The 21,715-nt window shown below is 35.8% G+C and overlaps 1 long non-coding RNA gene across 2 annotated transcripts in view; it reads left to right on the top strand.

The window, feature by feature from the left end:
* Positions 1 to 21,715, top strand: part of LOC123583494 — a 49,390-nt gene that overhangs the window by 14,544 nt on the left and 13,131 nt on the right. For both annotated transcript variants that reach the window (XR_006704901.1, XR_006704902.1), the window contains 2 exons: positions 145 to 269; positions 12,125 to 12,165. This is a non-coding gene — a long non-coding RNA (uncharacterized LOC123583494). The remainder of the gene's footprint in view (positions 1 to 144; positions 270 to 12,124; positions 12,166 to 21,715) is intronic.

Raw genomic sequence — 21,715 nt, 5'->3', positions numbered from 1 at the left:
GATTGCCACCTTGTCACCCCCTGTAATAGCTGTCTCGGAAGTCCCTGCTATTGCTGGCCTTGATGATGGGCTCTGTTACAGTCTTTCTTTTTCCCTTTGTTTTTATTACGTTTTCTTTCTATGTCTTTTACTTTTTTCCCACAGATTAGCTCTAAAAGATACAACTGGCCAAATGGAATACGTTTGTCCTTTCCTATAGGGCAGAACTATCAATCACAATGAAGCAAGTATAATCCCCTGGCCTTCTCTTCTCTACCGGTCTGTTTGAAGTAACTGTTTGTCCCAGGTGAAACACAGTTTGTTTGGAACCAAAATAAAACAAAAACAAAATAAAAAAGTAGGATTGGCATTAATTACACATAGAATTTTTTAAATATTTATCTTTGAGACAGAGAGAGAGCACAAGTAGGGGAGGGGCAGAGAGACAGGGGACAGAGGATCTGAAGTGGGCTCCATTCTGACAGCAGAGGTCCTGAGGCAGGGCTTGAACTTGCAAACTGCGAGGTCATGACCTGAGCCAAAGTTGGACACTGAACCAACTGAGCCACCCAGGCACCCCTAATTACAAATATAATTTTTAAGAAAGCTGTATTGGTTGAAGAGTGCTTCTCAGTGCGTTATCAGGAACCCAGGGTTGCGACAAGTTGCCTCTCCTTCCTCAGGAAAAATGCCATAGCCCTCACCCAGGTCTGCCAGGTCTGAGCCGTCTGCCAGAGATGTATAAACTCGTTGTCAGGAAAGCAGCTTGTAGCTCTCTTAATTGAATAGGAAGTTTAGTTGGTTTCATACTCTTATATTTCTTATGGAGCTTAGCTGTTCAGTTGCAGTCTAAGCCAGAGCTGGCCCTGACACATGCAAAATATTTTGGCCATAGGCATCAATAGCCTTTCTATATCATTCATGGCCAACTTGTAAAGGTCACATAACATGTCTATATAGCTGCATAGGTACTTTCCTTGCCCAGACTCTATGAAACTGGTATGTGTCCTTCTTGTTCTTTGCACTAGAAACCGATTCTTTTTGGTCAAGTTAAGTAGTTTATTATCTTTGTGAGAAGAGCTCTGAACTTAGAAGATGTTCTTAAATTTTAGACAGTTTGGCAGTTTGGTGTTTAGATAATCAGGGCTTTATATAATTAATTTGAAGTGATTGAATGGAAGAAGTGAAGGGTTAGTTTGTTTAATTGAATTGAATACATTGTCCATTGTAATGTGCACCATTGTTTCATAGATCATAAAGACAGAAAAACAAGTGCTGCAAATTATCTGTGACATGCCATAAATTGTGAGATGCATCCATACTTTATTGCTATTAAAATGTTTACATCTCATAATTGCATGCGGTGTGGTACTTCTTTATCTGCTTTGAGATGGATTCAGGTATAGTGACGGTATAGCTTCTTGGGAAGATACATCTAGTAAAAATGCATACTGACTACAGCATTGTAAAGAACCAAAAACGATGATATCAAAAAATCTTTGTAATATGACGATTATAAATTTCAGCATGTTCTCAGACATCTAAAAAATAATTGCTGGAAAATCTTGAATTCTTCTTTTTTAAAAACTTATTTATTTTGAGAGAGGGAAAGAGTGAGCGTGAGCTGGGTGAGGGGTAGAGAGAGAGGGAGAGAGAATCCCAAGCTGTGAGCACGGAGCTTGACGGGGGCCGATCCCACAAGCTGTAAGATCATGACCTAAGTCGAAATCAAGAGTCGGGCACTTAACCCACTGAGCCACCCAGGTGCCCCCAAAATCTTTAATTCTTAATAGGAATTGTGAGAAATCTCAGGGTATCTAAGTAATATGTTTGTATGAAAAGAAAAAAAAATTGTCCGTGTTTTGGAAAAAAGCTTCATAATATAAAACTGATTCTGGGTTGTTGTGCAAGAAGTTTTATCCTTCCCTTGGAGGATTTTTCTGAGTTGAACTTTCTAGTCTTGTTATTATGGTGCAGTCTTATGGTCTGGTCTTCTACTAGGCAGACATGCCATTATCTGCAACTTGTGGACTTGGGCAGCTTATAAGAATCTAAAGTCTCTTCTGTCCTTGTATGTGAGTTAGAAATGTATATTTTTAAATAAATTATTTTATAAAATTTACAAGTTTTGCTTCCTTCTGATTGTGGCTTAACACAGACTCGCTATACAAAATTTCCCAGTGTATTATAAAGAAGAAAATCAGTATAAATTACCTATTGAAACAAACCCAGTGGTGACTTCAGTTATCATTTTACATAATTTTTAAAAACCAGGACTTCTCCTGTGTATAAAGGTACAATACTATATGGTACAATTTAAATAATTTGGAACATCCTGTGAGGATGCTTTGTGTTCTGACTTTTTTCATCCAATGTTTTACCATGGGCATTTCCTCATCACTATTTGATTTTTGAAAACCACTATTAACTTATAGACTAACATGTTTATATAATTTATGGATTGACAATGAATAGTATAACCATTGATTCACATTTAGGTTGTTTCTAATTTTTCATCATTAAAGTGACTTGAGATGTCTCTACAACTCTGATTATTTCCTCTTAATAGAGTTTTTTTTTTAGGGGATAAATTTTTTGGATCTCACAGTATGAGTTTTTTTTTAAATATAATTTATTGTCACATTTATTGTATGGTTTCCATACAACACCCAGTGCTCATCCCAACAAGTGCCCTCCTCAATGCCCATCATCCACTTTCCCCTCTCCCTCACCCTCCATCAACCCTCACAGTATGAGTTTTTAAAAGACAGTGCCACATATTATTCAATTATACTTCATTAGGGTTCCACTAATGTATCTCACACTGGCAATCTATGAAAGTATCTGTCTTATTGAACCATTTTTAAATGTGAACTTTTGCCAGTTTAAGAGGAAAAAGAATAATATTTAAAACTTGTTTTAATGTGTTTTTTTAAATCTCCCATCAAGGTTGAATAAATTTTTTCAAGTATTATTCACATTTTTTTTTTTTGCTTCTTCTGTGGGTTATCTTTATGTCTTTTGTCTGTTTTTATGCTGTTTTGTCTTTTTTATTGCAATATAGTGCCTTTGTTATTAACTTATAAGGCTTTTCTATGAAAGTCTATTAACCCTTTGTCATCTGGCTCAAATATGTTTTGCAATTTTTAATTGGTCTTTTCAATTTATTTATGCTTTTGTCCACAGAAAAATATAAATGTTGTGTGTATTCAGATGCTCAAAACGTAATGAAGTTTAAACCTCAAAGTTTAAATGCATGGTGGCTGAAAAACTCAAGCTCTAAAGTTACACTGCCATACTTTGAGTCTGATTCCATCACTTTCTAGGTATGTGACCTTGAATGAATGATTAAACCTTTCCGTGCTTTAGTTTCACTAAGTGTAAAATGAGAATAATAATGGTAACTATCTCATGATGTCTTTATGAGGATAAAATATTTTAAATTCATAGAGAAGATACTTATACAAGTAATAGGGAAATAGTAAGCCCAAAATAAACATTTGCCATTTGCATTATTGCTTTTAGTAGTTAACTTTATGAATTTAAGGATTTTTCATTGTTCTTAATAATAAAAAATAACATACACATCCAGAGGTAAATTGAATACTAACATGTTGTATTAACTAAACTTCAAATTTAGCTAAAGTTTGGGATACATAGTCTCATAAATTAAATGAATGATTAATTTGATTATTCTGGGGGAAATACTATTATGTCTTTTTGTTCATGTATCTAACAATTTTATTCATTTTTTCAACACATATCTTCTACTATGTGCCAGGAACTGTAGTTGAACAAATGGTAAATAAGACAGTTAAACAACTTTGCTTTTGTGGAGCTTACATTCCATTTGGAGAGGCAATAAACAAAATAAATCGGTGTCATGAAAAATGTAATGGAGAATAGAGGGCATAAGGAATGTAAAAGAGAGTGGTTAGAATTTTCAGTAGATTAGCCAGGAGAAACCACTGATTGTATTAGATTTCTATTGCTGTCAAAAATTATCACAAACTTAGTGGCTTAAAACTTCACAAGTTTATTACTTTGTATTTTCTGTGGGTCAGGTCAAGAGTTCAGGCACAAGCTACCTGGGACCTTGGCTCATAGCCTCACAAGGTTGAAATCAATGTTTTGACTGTGTTCTCATTCTCATGGTCCTCATCTACAACTCAGGGTCTTCTTCCGAAGTTATTCAGGTTGTTGGGAGAATTCAGTTCCTGGTGGTTGTAGGACTGAAGTTCCTGTTTTCTTGCTAGCTTGTGACTGAATTCACTCTCAACTCCTTGAAGCCACCTGCATTTTATAGGCATGTGACACTGATGGGCAATTATTCACAACACAGTGGTTTGTGTCTTCCTTGAGGCCAGCTAGAGTGTCTATTTGACACTTCAATTTCTTTAAAAGGCTTGTTAGAACAGGCCCACATATCATAATCTGAATAACAACTCTTGATTAACTGACAGTCAACTGCTTAAAAACTTAATCATGAGTGATATTCCTTTATATTCACAAATCCACCCACAATCAAGGGAAGTGAGTTATATAGTGTGTGTATTCCAGGGGGCAGAAGTCTTGGGGACTTCTTAGAATCTTGCCTATCATATAAAAAGCGATGTTTGGACAAACATCAAGGGATTTAGAGAGTGAGCCATGTGGGTAACTGGGAAAAGTATATTCTAGGCAGAAAGAATACCCCGTGCAAGACCATGAAATTCAAGCATGTGGTATGTTTAAATAACAGCAAGATTGGAGGGAGGGTCTGTGTAGCTGAAAAGAAACACTGAATGGATGGGAGACAACAGAAGTCATGGTATTATGTAGACTGTTGTAGGTTATTGTAAGGACTTCAACTTTAATATGAGTAAAATTGATGCATGGATAGACCATGGTGGAGGGTTTTCAGCAGATGAATAATATAGGCTAACACTTTAAAATAATTCCCCCTGCTACCCTACTGAGAATAAACTATGGAGGGTCAGTGTGGGAAACAGTAGACAAGTTAGAAGATATTGAAAAAATTCAGGTGAGAGTCATGGGGTTCTTGGACTAAGTCAGTAGCAGTGAAGGTGATAAAAAAAAGATTGAATTTTGTAGATATTTTGCAGGTAGAGCCTATAGATTTGCCTGATGGGATAAACGTGAGATGTGAAAGAAAGATAGGCACCAACATTGATTAGAAAACTTTTGGCTTGAACAATGGGAAAGCTAGAGTTTCTGTTTACTGAGAATGGGGAAGCTTTGGGGACGTCAGGTTTGGACATGACATCAGATTATTGCTTTTGGTTATGTTAAGTTTAAGATGTGTAGTTGACATCCAAATGGAAATGTCAAATGAAGGTTGAATATGTGAGTCTTCAGAATTAGGTTCAGAATTAGGTCTGGAATGGAAATACAAATTGTGAGTTTTTAGCATGAATAGGAGATATTTAAAGCCAGTAAGGCCAGATTATTGCTTTTGGTTATGTTAAGTTTAAGATGTGTAGTTGACATCCAAATGGAAATGTCAAATGAAAGTTGAATATGTGAGTCTTCAGAATTAGTGTTCAGAATTAGGTCTGGAATGGAGATACAAATTGTGAGTTTTTAGCATGAATAGGAGACATTTAAAGCCAGTAAGGCTGGATGAGAGACATTTTTTTTTTTTTTTTTAATTTTTTTTTTCAACGTTTATTTATTTTTGGGACAGAGAGAGACAGAGCATGAACGGGGGAGGGGCAGAGAGAGAGGGAGACACAGAATCAGAAACAGGCTCCAGGCTCTGAGCCATCAGCCCAGAGCCCGACGCGGGGCTCGAACTCCCGGACCGCGAGATCGTGACCTGGCTGAAGTCGGACGCTCAACCGACTGCGCCACCCAGGCGCCCCGAGAGACATTTTTCTAAAGAAGACATTCAGATGGCCAACAGACACATGAAAAGATGCTTAATGTCACTCCTCATCAGGGAAATACAAATCAAAACCACACTCAGATATCACCTCATGCCGGTCAGATTGGCTAAAATGAACAAATCAGGAGACTAGATGCTGGAAATGATGTGGAGAAACGGGAACCCTCTTGCACTGTTGGTGGGAATGCAAACTGGTGCAGCCACTCTGGAAAACAGTGTGGAGGCTCCTCAAAAAATTAAAAATAGATCTACCCTATGACCCAGCAATAGCGCTGCTATGAATTTACCCAAAGGATGCAGGAGTGCTGATGCATAGGGGAACCTGTACTCCAATGTTTATAGCAGCACTTTCAACAATAGCCAAATTATGGAAAGAGCCTAAATGTCCATCAACTGACAAATGGATAAAGAAGATGTGGTTTATATATACAATGGAATACTACTTGGCAATGAGAAAGAATGAAATCTGGCCATTTGTAGCAACATGGATGGAACTGGAGGGTATTATGCTAAGTGAAAGAGGTCATACAGAGAAAGACAGATACCATATGTTTTCACTCTTATGTGGATCCTGAGAAACTTAACAGAAGACCATGGGTTAGGGGAAGGGGGAAATAAAGTTACGGAGAGGGAGGGAAGCAAACCATAAGAGACTCTTAAATACTGAGAACAAGCTGAGGGTTGATGGGGGGTGTGGGAGAGGGGAAAGTGGGTGATGGGCATTGAGGAGGGCACCTGTTGGGATGAGCACTGGGTGTTTTATGGAAACCAATTCGACAATAAATTATATTTAATATAAAAAAAGTAGTATATAGAGAAGACCAAGGACTGAGTTCAGCAGACTCTAATATTAAGAGGTTGGGAAGAAGAAAAGGAATGAACAAGAGAGTGAGAAAAAGCAGTAGCTGAGGTTAGACAAAAATCAAGAGTACATAGTGACTTGAAAGCCAAGGAAAGGAGTGTGTGTGGTCAACTGTATTAACACTGCTGGTGGGCCCAGTAAGATAAAGACAGAAAATTAGTTTGACTTAGCAAAATGGAGGTCATTGGTGGCCATGAGGGGAGCAGATTCATTACAATGGTAGAGATGAAAGTCTCTTGAGTGATGATTAAAAATGAATGAAGGGATGCCTGGGTGTTTCAGTTGGTTAAACCTCTGACTCTTGATTTTGGCTTAGGTCATCATGATCTTGTGGTTCATGACTTCGAGACCTGCATCGGGCTCTGCACTGACATTGTGGGGCCTGCTTGGGATTTTCTGTCTTCTCTCTCTCTCTCTCTCTCTCTCTCTGCCATTCCCCTTCTTGCTCTCTCTCTCTCAAAAATAAATAAATAAACATTAAAAATATGAATGGATAGAGAAGAATTCAAGAGACTGTAGACAATTTATTGAGCAGTTTTGCTAAAAGAGAAACAGAAGAGGCATTAGTTAGGAGAACATGGATCCAAGAGAGAGTTTTTGGTTTGTTTGTTTTTCTAAAGGGAGAAAAAATATGTTTAATTGTTTATAGAAGTGGTCCAGTAGAGAGAGAGAATTTGATGATACAGGAGAAAAAGGAAAGGCTTTGCTCAAGGCATGGTTTTGAATGGGGAAATGAGATGGGACCAAGAGCCCAAGATGGGAGGGGTCGCATGGGTACAGAAAGTTGTGGATGTTCTCCTTTGATTGCTTCAGTTCTCTCAATGAACTAAGAAGCAAGGTCAGCTAAGACTGAGGACGATAACGGAAGTGCATGAAGTGTGAGGAGGAAGGATAAGGTATGAAATCCTTCTGCAGATGAGCCGGAGAGCAAACTGATTAGGCCCATGTAACGTGATTGTTGGGCAGCACTATGAACTACTTGAGATTCATGTTCATGACTTAATATAATAAGACTAGTTTATATTCTGTGTGCTTTTTTCCAGTCATGTTAGTTGCAGAGGTTCCAGAAAAGTGTATATAGAATAAAGAAAAAGTGATTGTAACGATGGGTCATGGAATTTAAGCTGGTAAGAAGGGAAAGGAGTATATGATGGAGGAGAGAAAAGTGAAAAGCACACATTGATGACCTGCTATGTACTGTGGTAAATTCTTAGAATAGATTAGTAGATTACTAGTCTTTCTTTAAAACCGGCTTGGTGATGATCTCAATGTTGTATCATATAAAGTGTTAGGGGGAGGTCAAGTGGTCATAATCTCTGGCTCCTGGTGGGCCGAAGGTAACTCATCACAGTGATTTATTTTGATTTCAGAGTATATCCATAGTTGCTGTATCTACTGGCCCACCAATGAGGGAGGAAAGGGCAAGAATTAATATCTTTGCTTTATATCTAGATGTATACAGGTAGGCATGGAGAAAGGATCCCTGGACAAAGTTGTAAAACAAAGTTGAAATTTATTATTCACTCCAGTCAGTATTTCTCTTTGGGACCATTGGCTTCCTCAATTCAGCTCAGCACCCCGTGCTGCCATATGGTTGTTCCATGTTGCCCAATTAGTCTCCCTCCCAATTTCACGGGGAACACCCATGCTTCATAATTTCCTCTTAGGTTTCCTTTGTTAAAAACTGCACGTGAAGGGTTCATTCCTACTGAGTCATACATTAACCACTTTGGTTAACTAATTCCAGTTTGGTTAAGTTTTCAATATTATTCTCTCTCAGAAAGAATGCTATTCCCATAGTAAGAACCACATATATACTACAACCTGGAAAAAATGTATAAATGCCTGGAAACATATAACTTACCAGTTTTGGAAGAAATAGAAGATTTAAATGGACTGATTACCAGCAATGAAATAGAATCTGTGATCAAAAAACTCCCCAATAAAGAAAAGTCCAGGACTAGATGGCTTCACAGATGAATTATACCAAATACTTAAGGAAAGATTAATTCCTATTCTCAAACTTTTCCAAAAAAAAAATAGAAGAGGAAGGAAAACTTCCAAATTCATTTTATGAGGCCAGTATAGTAAAAAACACAGTTTACATCATGAACCAGATCACAAATACATGTATCTACATAAACACCCCTACGCAGCTGAAAAGATTTATGAACTCATGCCCCTACTACTTGTGATGCGCTCTGATGCTTTCTGTTATTGTATTCAATTTAAAAACTTACTGGTTGGGACCCTCTAAGTGATGTACCAACCACCAATGGGTTGACAGACTGCAGTTTGACAGTAAGAGGAATTTTGATACTTATAATGCAGGCCAGTTATAATCATGGAGGAGATTTAAGGCAGGTTCCAGCAGAGCACAGTTTGAAAATGAAAGACCTATTGGTTTGTCTTAAATTATTTATAGTAATTCAAAAAATAAAAAATAAAAAAGAGGTCGGGGTGTCTGGCTGGGTCCACTGGAAGAACATGCAATTCTTGATCTCAGGGTTGTGAGTTCAGGTCCCATGCTGAGTGTAGAGATTGCTTAAATTACTTACTTATTTAATTTTTTTTAAAAAAAGATTTTATGTTATATGCTAGTGAAATATACTGGTATACTTAGGAGAAATAGATTATGGTCTTAGTTCTACCAAAAATAATGGCAAAGATACTAAAAATAAATAAATCACACTGTGTCGAATCTTTAAAAATAAATTCATGGAGTATGCTAAATAAGGATAACAACTAAGAACATATTCATTAATTTTGATCACCAATTTCTCTTCCTGAAGGCATTGATATGCTTTACTTATTTGTTCAAGACAATAAATGCCAGTCACTATTCTAAAAGACCGATTTACTCTACCCCCATGATAATTCCATGTTGTTGTTGTTGTTGTTGTTTTATAATTCTTAGTCTACAGATGAGGAAACGGGCACAGAGATTAAGGAATTTGCCATAAGTTCCCTGGTAAGTAAGAGCGTCAGGCAGTTTGGTTCCTAAGTCCATGCTCTCAACCACTACCATATGGCTACGACCACTACTTAGGGGTGGCTAAGTCAATGTTTTGTCCGCTTTGGGTTTCTTGTATCATATTTCTCATTATGCTACAAGGGACTCAATGATTTCTGGCTATGTTAATAATGCTAATAGCTGCCTTTGTGCTGTTATCTCTTTTTAAACTTATGGCACCCATGAAGTAAATGTTTTTATTATTTCTTTGATTATTTTTCACCTTAGACTACAGGTGAGAAAACTGAGGCTGTGTAACTAATTTGAGAGCATGCAGGGTGGTGGAGATAGGTGTTAAATCCAGGTCTCTGTACTGTAGGACTGGGATAAGATTTGATTACTATTAAATCTTGATGCTCACTCTATTCCCCCCACTTCTCTGTGAACTCCATATTTACAATGTAGTTTTTTGATTTTCTTTGTGTTGATTTTCTTTGTGTGCCAGCTGCCTTTCTATCACATTTGCTCTCCTGCTCTGCTTCCTCCTCTAAACCTTGAGCAACCACTGACTTTCCATAGTTGCTTCTCTTCCACCGTGGAACTCACGCTGTCACTGACACTGTAGTGTCTGTACTGACTACTGAGGGAGTCATGTTGTCTGCTTTTTAATTATTACATAGCTTGTTCTTTTGAAACTGTCTTCTGACATGAATGAAGGGGCTATTTATTTCCAATAGGAAATTTCATTGTTTGGGGTCAGAAGTCTTTTTTTTTTTTTTTTTTAATCAAATTGCTTTACTCTGGGAAACAAGAACACTCTTTCCCTGTACTGGTTTCTGTTTTTCTATTATCAACCGTTCTCCGAATACAGAAGAGCGTCTGGTTTTACTGTTCACCATATGAGGGTTACGTGTTTATGATTTTGGAATGCCTTGATGGATCTGAGGTATTAATATTAAAGTCCACAGTAGTGAGAAAACATAGTGTAGATGTTTGCCTGCTTGATGGCATGGGTTATGTGGATCTTAAGGTACCTAAATGGCTTGAATCAAAGATGCTAGATAACTTACAGTTAGTTCAAAATACTAATTTTGTTTTCTAATATTCCTAGAATGTAGTTAGAAAAAATGTTCTAGGTAAAAATAAAATATATTATTTCAAGGAGATATAACTGTAACCAAGTCAAGTAAATACAACCAAAAGATATACACACATACACACACTTGCTAAATTGCTAAATTTTAAAATAACACACAGAGTTTCATTTGTGCTTCTTCAAATTGATCAAAAAGATCATTTTAAACATAAAGATATTGTAGGTAGCCTTCTAAATAAAGCTTATAAAAATGTGTTTCTTAAACTCCTTTCATAACCTATTAGAACTCACCATCCCTCCTAACTGCTTTATTGGGCAGGTGTAGATTATTGCCGTAGGTGTTATATGAGGCTTCTATCATTTCTCCCATTTACTCACAGCCATTTCTTGGGATAGGGGAGTGGGAGAGGCTTTAAAAGTTACTTAGGGCAGCTCTTTCTGCCCACTGGTCCTATCCCTGTGCTTTAATAAAATCACGTTTTGCACACACACACACACACACACACACACACACACACATAAATAAAAAAATTACTTAGGTTGAAAATGGCTCATCACAGGTTTCAGTATTTTCCAAAATGGCTCTTAATTGATTCCTGATAGGATACATATGTTTTAGTAGCAAACAAGGACTGGAAACCAGCATTTAGTGGAAAGACCATTGAGTACCAGAAGATTCAAATCCTAGCATCCATTCTGTTACTTAATAATTGTGTGAGGTAGGGCTTCTCATTCTAATCTCTTTCATGTTCCTTTTATCTGAAATGGAGTTCAAAACACCTGCTGGGTCTAACTCAGAAATTTATTCCCCAGAGCAAGGGAGATGTAAGTGAGGAAAGTATATGAATAGCAAAGGCAGTGCTCTGATTTTATTTCTGGATTTTATTTATGTTAAGTCACACAAACCCCCCAAAAGATAAGAATATTCATTGTTATCAACTACTTACCTCTGATTGATCTAAAGTCCTCATATATTCTACAAGTATGCTGAATTAATTGTTTGGATATTATACTGTTCCTTAAGTTTTCAAAATAAATATCACCAGAAAATCCTGACAACTTAAAATAGATTACATGCTTTATATGGTGTCTAAAACTTTTCATGCATTTTAGTAAAAAATTAGTCATATGTTTTATATGACGTTCTGATATAAATCCACACATCAACTTGGAGTTTTCTTCATAGCTTATTTGTAATACGTTAGTCATTGTTGGGTCTATTAGTCAGAAGTTTCAAATCTATAATGTGGTTGTCATTTTTAGTAATTATTTTTAAAATGCTAACATACAATTTAGTTTGTTGAAATTCAGCTTTATTCACAGATTTCTCCTTCTGTTCTTTTGCAGATCAATGTGGATAATCTCAAAATAACAGTGCCTCTCTTACTGTAAGCATTTTAGATGTGTCATCATATTAATCTTTTGCCCTTTACTATTTCCGTTAATTAATTTTGCCCTTTAACTTTTGCTGATCAATGTGGACTAAATTGTAATTGCAACATTTCTATGAAATAATACAAAATTAAGGCTGATAGTAGCATGCTGTGAGTTAGTGAGAGATATTAACATTTTTGAACTTGGTAAGTTGATTTAAAACCAGTTAGACTTAGAATCAACTTTTGATTTATTTTAAATTGTAGGTGTGAGAATTTTGAATATTATATTGTGATTAAAGTTTTCTTGCAGTGTCTGATAAATACTGATGGTGTGGAAACATGTGGCTTTACATCTCTATTACATTCATTGTCATTACAAAGTTAAAATATGCAGTGAGGTAAGGAAAGGATTAAATATCTCATGAGTGTCTATATTAATTCCCATAAATGAATTGAAATATTGACTTTAATATAGATTACCCAATATGGGGCACCTAGCTGGCTCAGTCAGTAGAGCATGGGAGTCTTGAACTTGGATTCATGTGTTCAAGTCCCATGTTGGGTATAGAGCCTCCTTAAAAAAATTGATTATCCATCACAGTTGATAGTATATTCACTAAGTGAACATATAATTATGACTTACCCTGTACCAGATAATGTATGAGGTGATGAGGGTAGAGTGATGAATAAAATTTAATTCCTCCTCCAAAAGAACTCAGATTCTAGTGGAAAAGATGAACACATAGTCATAGGTGTGTGTTAAAATTAGTGCCACATTGGAGCTATGTGTTGGGTACTATGGAAACACACAGGAAAGCCACTTGGATCTTCAGATTGAGGGAAGGCTTTCTGGAAAGCCTAATGCCACCTAAGCTCTCTCTTCAAAACATTTAGAAAAAAATTATAAATGGAACACAAGAACATGTAACAATAATAAAATGATTTAGAAGATCTTGTAATCAAAGAAACAGAACCATTTCTATTCAGTGGCTAATTGGTTTCCTAGGGGTAAGCTCTTTTAAATATTTTTGCTTGCATTTCTTTTGGTGATTTCTCCGTATCACTAAATTATATGATTAGACCTCCTTGGTGTCTTTTAGAGTTACTTATCATTTTATTACTACTACAGGTTACTTTTGTGTTCATAAATAATGACCCAACACATTGTTAAGAGATGATATTATCACTTCTGCTGTTTCCTCCATCTTTTTACCTTTGTCATTCTCCACCACTTATCAGCTCTCCTATTATTTTTATTTTGTTGAGATTGTTATCATTGTGACTTGATAGGAAACAGCAAACAAGTTTTTCACTTTTTCTGCGTTAATAGACTGTGTACATTTATGTTTTTATGACTATGCTGGGTCATGTACTGTGCTCTGATGAAATGGATTCTCTTTTCTTAACTATCACTTACTGAAAATCATGCCAAAGGTGTATATTTTCCACATTGGAATCATGACTTTTTACACAACTTTACTTCCCTCTGCCCTACTGTACTTTTGGTTAGAAATTGACTTTTCTTTCTTGTTTAAAAAAAAGGTAAGCCTCCTATGCTTTCAGTTAGCAATTGACTTTTCTGTTTTAAAGACTTTGTTTTCTAGGCCTTACCTTTTAATTGCACTTAGTTAAATTTCTATTCTGCACTTTCTAGCCTCTAGCAATTTGTTGCTCTCTCTCATTTGCTCATATTTCTCTTACCTTCTTCTTGGTTACATATTAATTCTATTTTTATGGATTTTTGTTTTTATTTTAGAAGAGTCTCAGGGGAGTTGAAAAATAGAGATGTATCACTGAGACCTAGTATGAGTTTATAGGAAACTACAGTCACAGGTTGTTTAAGGTTGAAGTGTTAAACAGCAGGACACATGACTGAAATATTGCTAGGCATCATATCATGAGGACCTTACAGATACATTTACTGAGGACTTTAGACATTATCTTATGGGAACTGAGTGTTTTAATTGTGAAAGTAGTATGATTATGTGAGGGAGGTATATTTAAAGACTAGAGGCAGGGAGCAAATTTAGAAAGCCGTTGAAAGAGTCCATATTGATAATGAAGATCTGATCTAAAGGGAAATGATCAGAGTGAAGATGGGAAGGAAGTAATAAAGAGATGGTGCAGCAGAAATTTCCGACATTGATTAAAATATCAAAGCAAGAAATGCTGAGTCCAAATAGGATAAATGCAAAACCGAACAAAACTGGCAAATGAGGATAAAACTTCTGAACACTACAGATAAAAAGAAAAAGCAGCTAGAAAAAAAAAAGATGTATTACTTTGCAAGGAGCTAATAAAGGCAAGATAAGGGTATTAGCTATTCTTTTTCTAAAAAAATACAGTGGACGCCAGAGGATAATGGAGTGATAATCTTTAAAATGCTAAAATAAAATAAGATGAGTCATAGGTTATAATTAAAGTCTAGTCTATTTCTACTTTTGTTTGATTTGCTATGTGATAAGGAATGCCACTGTTCATTAAGACAATATTTTTCTGGAAAAAAACACTGACTTAAATTCAGGAGATTTGGAGATCACCATAAAAAAGCGTAATTTAAATAATTAATTTTGGAAGATAATGTGCTGGTAGAACCACTAAGAGATTTAAACACTCACCATTTAATATGTTCTGAATGGTTACAAGTCCTACACAATCTAGAAGCAAGACTTAGCTTTTTAAAAACTCCCTTCAGGGGCACCTGGGTGGCTCAGTTGGTTAAGCATCTGACTCTTGGTTTTGGCTCAGGTCATGATCTCATGGTTTGTGGGTTTAAATCCTACATTGGGCTCTGTGCTGAAAGCATGGAGCCTGCTTTCCATGAAGGGATTCTCCCTCTCCCTCTCTCTGCCCCTCCCCCACCCGTTCTCTCTGTGTCTCTCTCAAAATAAATAAATTTAAAAAAACTTAAAAAAAATAAAATTTCCCTTGGGCTCTAATGTTTAATAATTTCTAAATCTCTTTTTCATTATACTTAAAAGAAACTTGATTCAGATTAACTATGGCAATATTTGTAAAACATATTAAGGTCAATAATATAAATGAAATGAAAATTATAAGAAGGCCATGTACAATAGAGCGTTTATAAAGAGACAGGTCAGAGTGGGTATTTTCAAGAACGATTAGACAGTAAATATGAAAATAAGACTATGCGATGTTATGTCCAGGCAGGTATTATGAAAACAAAAGTGAGAGGCAGTACAACATAGTGATTAAAGGTATGGGCTTGAGAACTCAATTTCCCAAGTGAAAATGCCATCTTTTCAAATTATTAGCTGTGTAACCTTCAGAAGTTTCCTAACCCATCTGAATTTTAGTTTCTGCATCTATAAAACCTTTTGAAGATTGTGGCATAAAATCATAAGCATTCTTCACATGTTAACTGTTACTATAATGAAAAGTTGGCAAAGTAAGGTTAGTACATTCATAGTAATTGTGTGATATATTTTGCCGGATTCTGGTATTTGGCTTAGGCAAAGGAAGTACCTGAGGAACTTCACATTTTATATAATAATGAAAGAGTGAAAACAGAAAACAAAAAATTATTGAATTCCCGCTGAATGGTACGAATTGTGTTGGCACTCCACAGATATAATTTTCTTTAACCTTAAAATGAGTCTATAACATAGTATTATTTTGTTATTTTACAGATGAGGAAGCTGGCTTAGAGATGTGAAGGATCCTAGATCACTGTCAATTTAACAAAATGATTTCTTTTATCAGTGAGAAAGTGGGGTGAATTTCAGGGAGGAGACTGATTTCCTTATATGAATCATAGAAAAAAACACAATAGGTGGTTAACTGCTGACACATAAAACTGATTCATACCTGTGGATATAGCACATCTCCTGTTAACAATGCTGTGTCCCTGCCATCTATGGATGATTATTCGGTCCATCTGTTGATTTCTTTTCTTTTTACTATCACTTTATTTGCAGTAGAGTCAATCAATTCTAGATGGAACTGAAAAGTAGATGAGTTATATCTTTTCACCTGAAGACGTACCTCTTTCCTTTCTACTTTTCATGTACCCTATCTTTCAGTAAAAACCATTTTTCTTTTTTTTCTTTTTCTTTTTAATTTTTTTTTTAAGATTTTATTTTGAAGTAATCTCTACACCCAAGATGGGGCTTGAACTTACAAACCTGAGATCAAGAGTCATTCATTTTACCAAACAAGCCAGCCAGACACCTCAATAAAAACTATTTTTAGAAGAACGTCTGAAGTCAATCATTTATACCTGGATGTAAATTCAATTTGTTTTACCTTCTCCTCAGAAGATTATCTCAAATCTTATCTTCCCTTTATTAGACATTTCACTCTATTAAAGGAAATCTGGGCATTTTTGAGTAAGCAAGGCATACTTTGGGAAGTTGGGAAGTGATCTTTTCAGGATTTCCTGAAATATAATAAATTAAGTTGGAAATAATTTACCTGTATATCAAATAAACCCTAAAATAAAACAGAAGCCTAAACTGGTTATTAACTTTTCAAGCAGTTGTTGAAAATTATTTAAATGATAAAAAAAAAAAAAAAACAAACATCACTTTGTAATATGTCTTCTCTTTATTGGTCTCCAGACTGTGCCCTAAAGTAATGCAGAAGTTCCAAGTTTTTATATAAAGTCAAATCATGAAACATGGTTATATACAGCTGAATTTAGGTATTATTACTATATTTGGATTATATTGGTGGGGTTGCCTTTTTGCTTGTACTTAGATATATGAATGCCTTGCCACTCTCAATTAGGCTTATATTGATCAAGAATAATTGGAGGGCACGTGGGTGCCTCAGTTGGTTAAATGTCTGACTTTGGCTTAGGTCATGATCTCATAGTTTGTGAATTCCAGCCCCGTGTCGGGCTCTGTGCTGACAGCTCAGATCCTTGGAACTTGCTTGGGTTCTGTGTCTCCTTCTCTCTCTCTCTGCCCCTCCCCATCTTGTGCTCGCTCTGTCTCTCAACAATAAATAAATATTTAAAAGAAAAAAGAAGAAGATCTTGAGGTCATGAGTTTGAGCTCCAATTTGGGTGTTGAGATTACTTTAAAAAAATAACGAGGAAAAGTACTCATGCTGGTAATTCTTGAATAGCTTCTGTGGTTAGGAAATACTGCTCTCTATTAGTTAGAGTTAGAGTAGGATGCTATACTAAAGAGAACAATGTTTCAGTAAGTTAAATGAGATGAGATGATTTCTCCTTTACATAAAAGTTCAAACTGAGTGGTTCAACTCTGCTCTATGAGGTTATTCAGAGATACAGGTTCTTTCCCCACTGGTTGCCCTGTCATCCCCTAGAGCTGTCATCCTCTGCATGGCAGAGACCAAGTCTCTGTAAATCCCAGCTGATGATTAGGAGAAAGACAACATAGTGGGTGTATAGTCATGGTCCCAAGACTCAGGTCCATAACAGGCATATATCACATTATATTCTATGGAGAAAAACAGTCACATGACTTCATTATAAAAAGGAGGCTAGAAAATTCCATTTAGTTTTGTGTCTAGGAATAAAGGGAAAATACATTTGGTAGACAAACTAACAGACTGCCTTATGCTGTGTGCTATTTCTATTGATCATGGTAAGGCTTCCTGATTATATACAGTTTTTTTTTTTTTCTGAAAAGGGTAAGAATTGGTATAATTTCTGGATGGACCCTTAAACTGGAGAAATAATAATGACTTTTATTTTTCTGCAGACTGTGTGCAGTATTACACTGTGACTATAATGGTGAGAAATTATAATCTTTCTTTGAATAAGATCCTCCCTAGTCTTTTTAAAAAACTGATTTGATCTCAGAAGGATAGGAAGCAATATTAAAAAATGTGATTTGCCTATGTCTTGTGAATTTGTTCCTAGTTCCTTTTATTGAGAGGGGAAAAAACCAGCTTCTACTACCAATGCTGCAATGAAAAACATAGTTCTTAGCAGATCAAAATGTTTTAATCTCCTTTCTTCCTGAATCAGTGCTTAATTTAAGCATTGCTTAGTAGATATTTTCTAATGTGTCCTCTTTTAAGATGATCTAGAGTACAGGTAACCTTTAAGGGGAGATTTACTGTAAAGGCTTTCTTTATGATTAATAACTCATTCTTCAACTGGGATTGAATATTAGATACCTTACAGTTAGAAAGAAAAGACAATGGTGTCCATTTGTGTAGGATAGTAATTATTCTCTAGTTTTATATTCTGACCAAATATATTGTTGATGTAACATGATTTCTGTGTGTGTAACAAGACCCAAGAAGTTCCTTATCACGTATTATCATCCCTACTTACTAGCATATGCCTCAATTTCTCAATTACAGATTATTTGTTTTGGTGTAAGGGTTTGCCTTTCTGAAACTCAACTACCTCTTGGAAACTGACTCTTTAAACTTTATAATCATTGTATTCTATTTGGCTGAATTTGTTCTTGAGTTTCTTGAGGTTTCATTTTGATAGGAGCAAGTAAGTTGCTTGAAGTAGCGGTGAGCAGGTCCACTGATGAGGGAAATGGACACAAAAATATTTTTTTGCTTGAACGATGAGGTTGATTTGTGGAACTGTTCTTCATGGAGGGTCGCTTTCAATTCTAACTGATTTAAAGAGGATAAATTAGAGTTGATCGTGTCCACTGAAAGAATTTTTTTATGTGCAAAAGGTATGCAACATTCCCTGAATTTTTGGTATTCATTTTTAAGTTAGAAAATTACCATTGGTGATTTAATGAAAAAAGAATAAAAAAACAGCCTCATTTGCAAAATCATAGTTAATTGAAAACACCAAGATTTCATTTTCATTAATTATGCTAAAAGTTTTGATGAAGAAATTTTTAAATTTATATAGTACCTTAATGATAAAATATATTGGTGATACATCCAAAGGATTGGTGAAATAGGATTTAAGTAACATACTTTTGTTAATAAAGGTATTGATCTATTGCCGATATTATAGAGATATTAGTACAGGGGTGCCTGGGTGGCTCAGTCGGTTAAACGTCCGATTTCGGCTCAGGTCATGATCTCACGGTCCGTGAGTTTGAGCCCCGCGTCGGGCTCTGTGCTGACAGCTCTGAGCCTGGAGCCCGTTTCAGATTCTGTGTCTCCTTCACTCTCTGACCCTCCCCTGTTCATGCTCTGTCTCTCTCTGTCTCAAAAATAAATAAACGTTAAAAAAAATAAAAAAAAAGATATTAGTACAATGTTAGCATTTATTTTCAGCCCCGAGCTTTAAAAAAAATTGCAGATAACATGGCTTGGTGATGAGAAGAGCTTTTCCCCTAATTGGACAAAAAATATGTACTGTCCGTTTTAATATTATCTTAATGTTTAGGCCTTTGTAACTTGTAAAAAAATAAAAGTTTAAAATTTGTGTTAGGTAAATCTCTCAGTTTAAATTGAATTCAAGACATTGTTGTGGTTTTCAATAACTGTACTCGTGTGAATCCTTGAACTCTAAGTTTTAGATTTAGATTTAACAGATAACTACATTGTCAACTCTTGTAAGTGCATCGGCCCTGTTTTGTTCTTTGTTTGTTTTTACAATTCTTTTTTTTTAATTTCAAGTTTGTGTTTAAATTCTAGTTAGCATATATGGTAAAATTGGTGTCAGGTGAAGAATTTAGTGATTCATCACTTACATATAACACCCAGTGCTCATCACAACAAGTGCCCTCCTTAATGCTCGTAACCCATTTAGCCCATGCCCCACCCACCTCCCTCTATCAACCCTGTTTGTTTTCTATGGTTAGGAGTCTCTTAGGGTTTGCCTCCCCCCTCTCTTTCTCTCTCTCTCTCTTTTTTTTTACCCCTCTCCTATGTTCATCTGTTTTGTTTAATTCCACATATGAGTGAAATCATATGGTATTTGTCTTTCTTGGACTGACTTATTTTGCTTAGCATAATACACTCTAGCTCCATCCATGTGACTGCAAATATGGATTTCATTTTTTGATGGTTGTGTAATATTCTGTTATGTGTGTGTGTGTGTGTGTGTGTGTGTGTACCACTTCTTTATCCATTCATCAGTTGATGGACATTTGGGCTCTTTCCACAATTAGGCTATTATTGATAATGCTGCCATAAATATTGGGTTGCATGTACCCCTTTCAATCTGTATGTTTGTATCCTTCAGTAAATGCCCAGTAGTGCAATTGTTGGGTAATTGGGTAATTCTATTTTTAACTTTTTGAAGAACCTCCATATTGTTTTCCAGAGTGACCGTACCAGTTTGCATTCCCACCAGTAGTGCAAAAGAGTTCCCCTTTCTCTGCATCCTCGGCATTGGCCATGTTTTATTAACCTTTCTGTACCTAGTTTCTGGCATATACTAAACATCTGTAAATATTAAATGGCTATTCAATACATCCTTACTAGATTTACATTTAACATAATTCACAAGTAATTATTGATTCATTTTTAAAATTCAGTGTACTAAAGAAGGGACAAAGATGAGTAGAACAAATGGTCTGGTTAACAGAGGAGAGCCTAGACAAGTGCAAACATAACTAATATAAAGTAGGGTGAGCTGAGTATCCTGAGATAAATGTAAACAATGTATAATAGAGGTTCAAAGGGCAGAGAGCTTGCACAGAGTTTGAAAATTGAGGATTGTCTTCAGGAGGATGTGACATTCAAGTTTGAACTTAAAGGTGGTCATGCACCTGCACAGCGGATTGGAAGGACAGTCATGGCAGAGAGCATATTCTATATAAAGAATCAGTGCAAATCAGACTATTTGCTACCTCTGAATGGCTATAACTATTCTACAGGGATCACTTCACAATATGTAGTAACAACTTTGTACCAAGGTTGTTATCCTCATTCTCTCCACTAAAACGTAAACTTTTTATTGGTTATAGGTTGGTACATTTTGTATCCTCTGCTACATCTATGAACGCTCTGTATGTAAAAATATTTTAAAAATTTACTTGGCACCTTTCAAATTACCAAAGATTTTACGGTGTTACTATTTATGTTAGATCTACTGATTGACAGCCAAAATAGCTCCTCAAATGTGATACATAATCAACCATTTCTAGAACAGCAGCTAAGGGCTCAGGCACTGGAGTTAGGACCGCCATGTTTTAATTACTGGTTTAACTACTTACCAACAATGCGATCCTGGCAATTTATCAACCACAGAGGACTCAGTTTTGTCATCTATGAAAGGGAATGATAATCATATTTATTGTATAGAGCTCTGTGATAGATTAAAGATGTCTATAAATACTTGCTACCCTTCTCTTTGAGGGTGATGTTCAATTTTCATCTCTTTGACTCTAAGTTGGCCTTTGTGATGCCCTTAATGAATCAATTGCAATGGGAGTGGGATTCTGGGACTTTTGGAGTGAGATCTGAAGCTCTGCAGTGTTTGCTCATCCCTTTTTGAATTCTTGCTCTTGAAAAACTGTCTCTCAGAGTCCTTAGCCAATCATATAAGAAATTTGACTACCCTTAGACAACCATGCTGGAGACACCACATGTAGGTGCTTGGGTTACCAATACTAGCTGAACTCAGCTTTCCAGCCATTCCAGCCAAGGCACCTGACATGTGTGTTAAACCTCTGGGACTCTTCTGAATAGC

The sequence above is a fragment of the Leopardus geoffroyi genome, chromosome B3 (genome assembly GCF_018350155.1).
Source record: "Leopardus geoffroyi isolate Oge1 chromosome B3, O.geoffroyi_Oge1_pat1.0, whole genome shotgun sequence".
NCBI classification, from domain to species: Eukaryota; Metazoa; Chordata; class Mammalia; order Carnivora; family Felidae; genus Leopardus; species Leopardus geoffroyi.
Note: the sequence above shows the minus strand (reverse complement) of the source record. Positions and strands in the feature narration are given on the sequence as shown.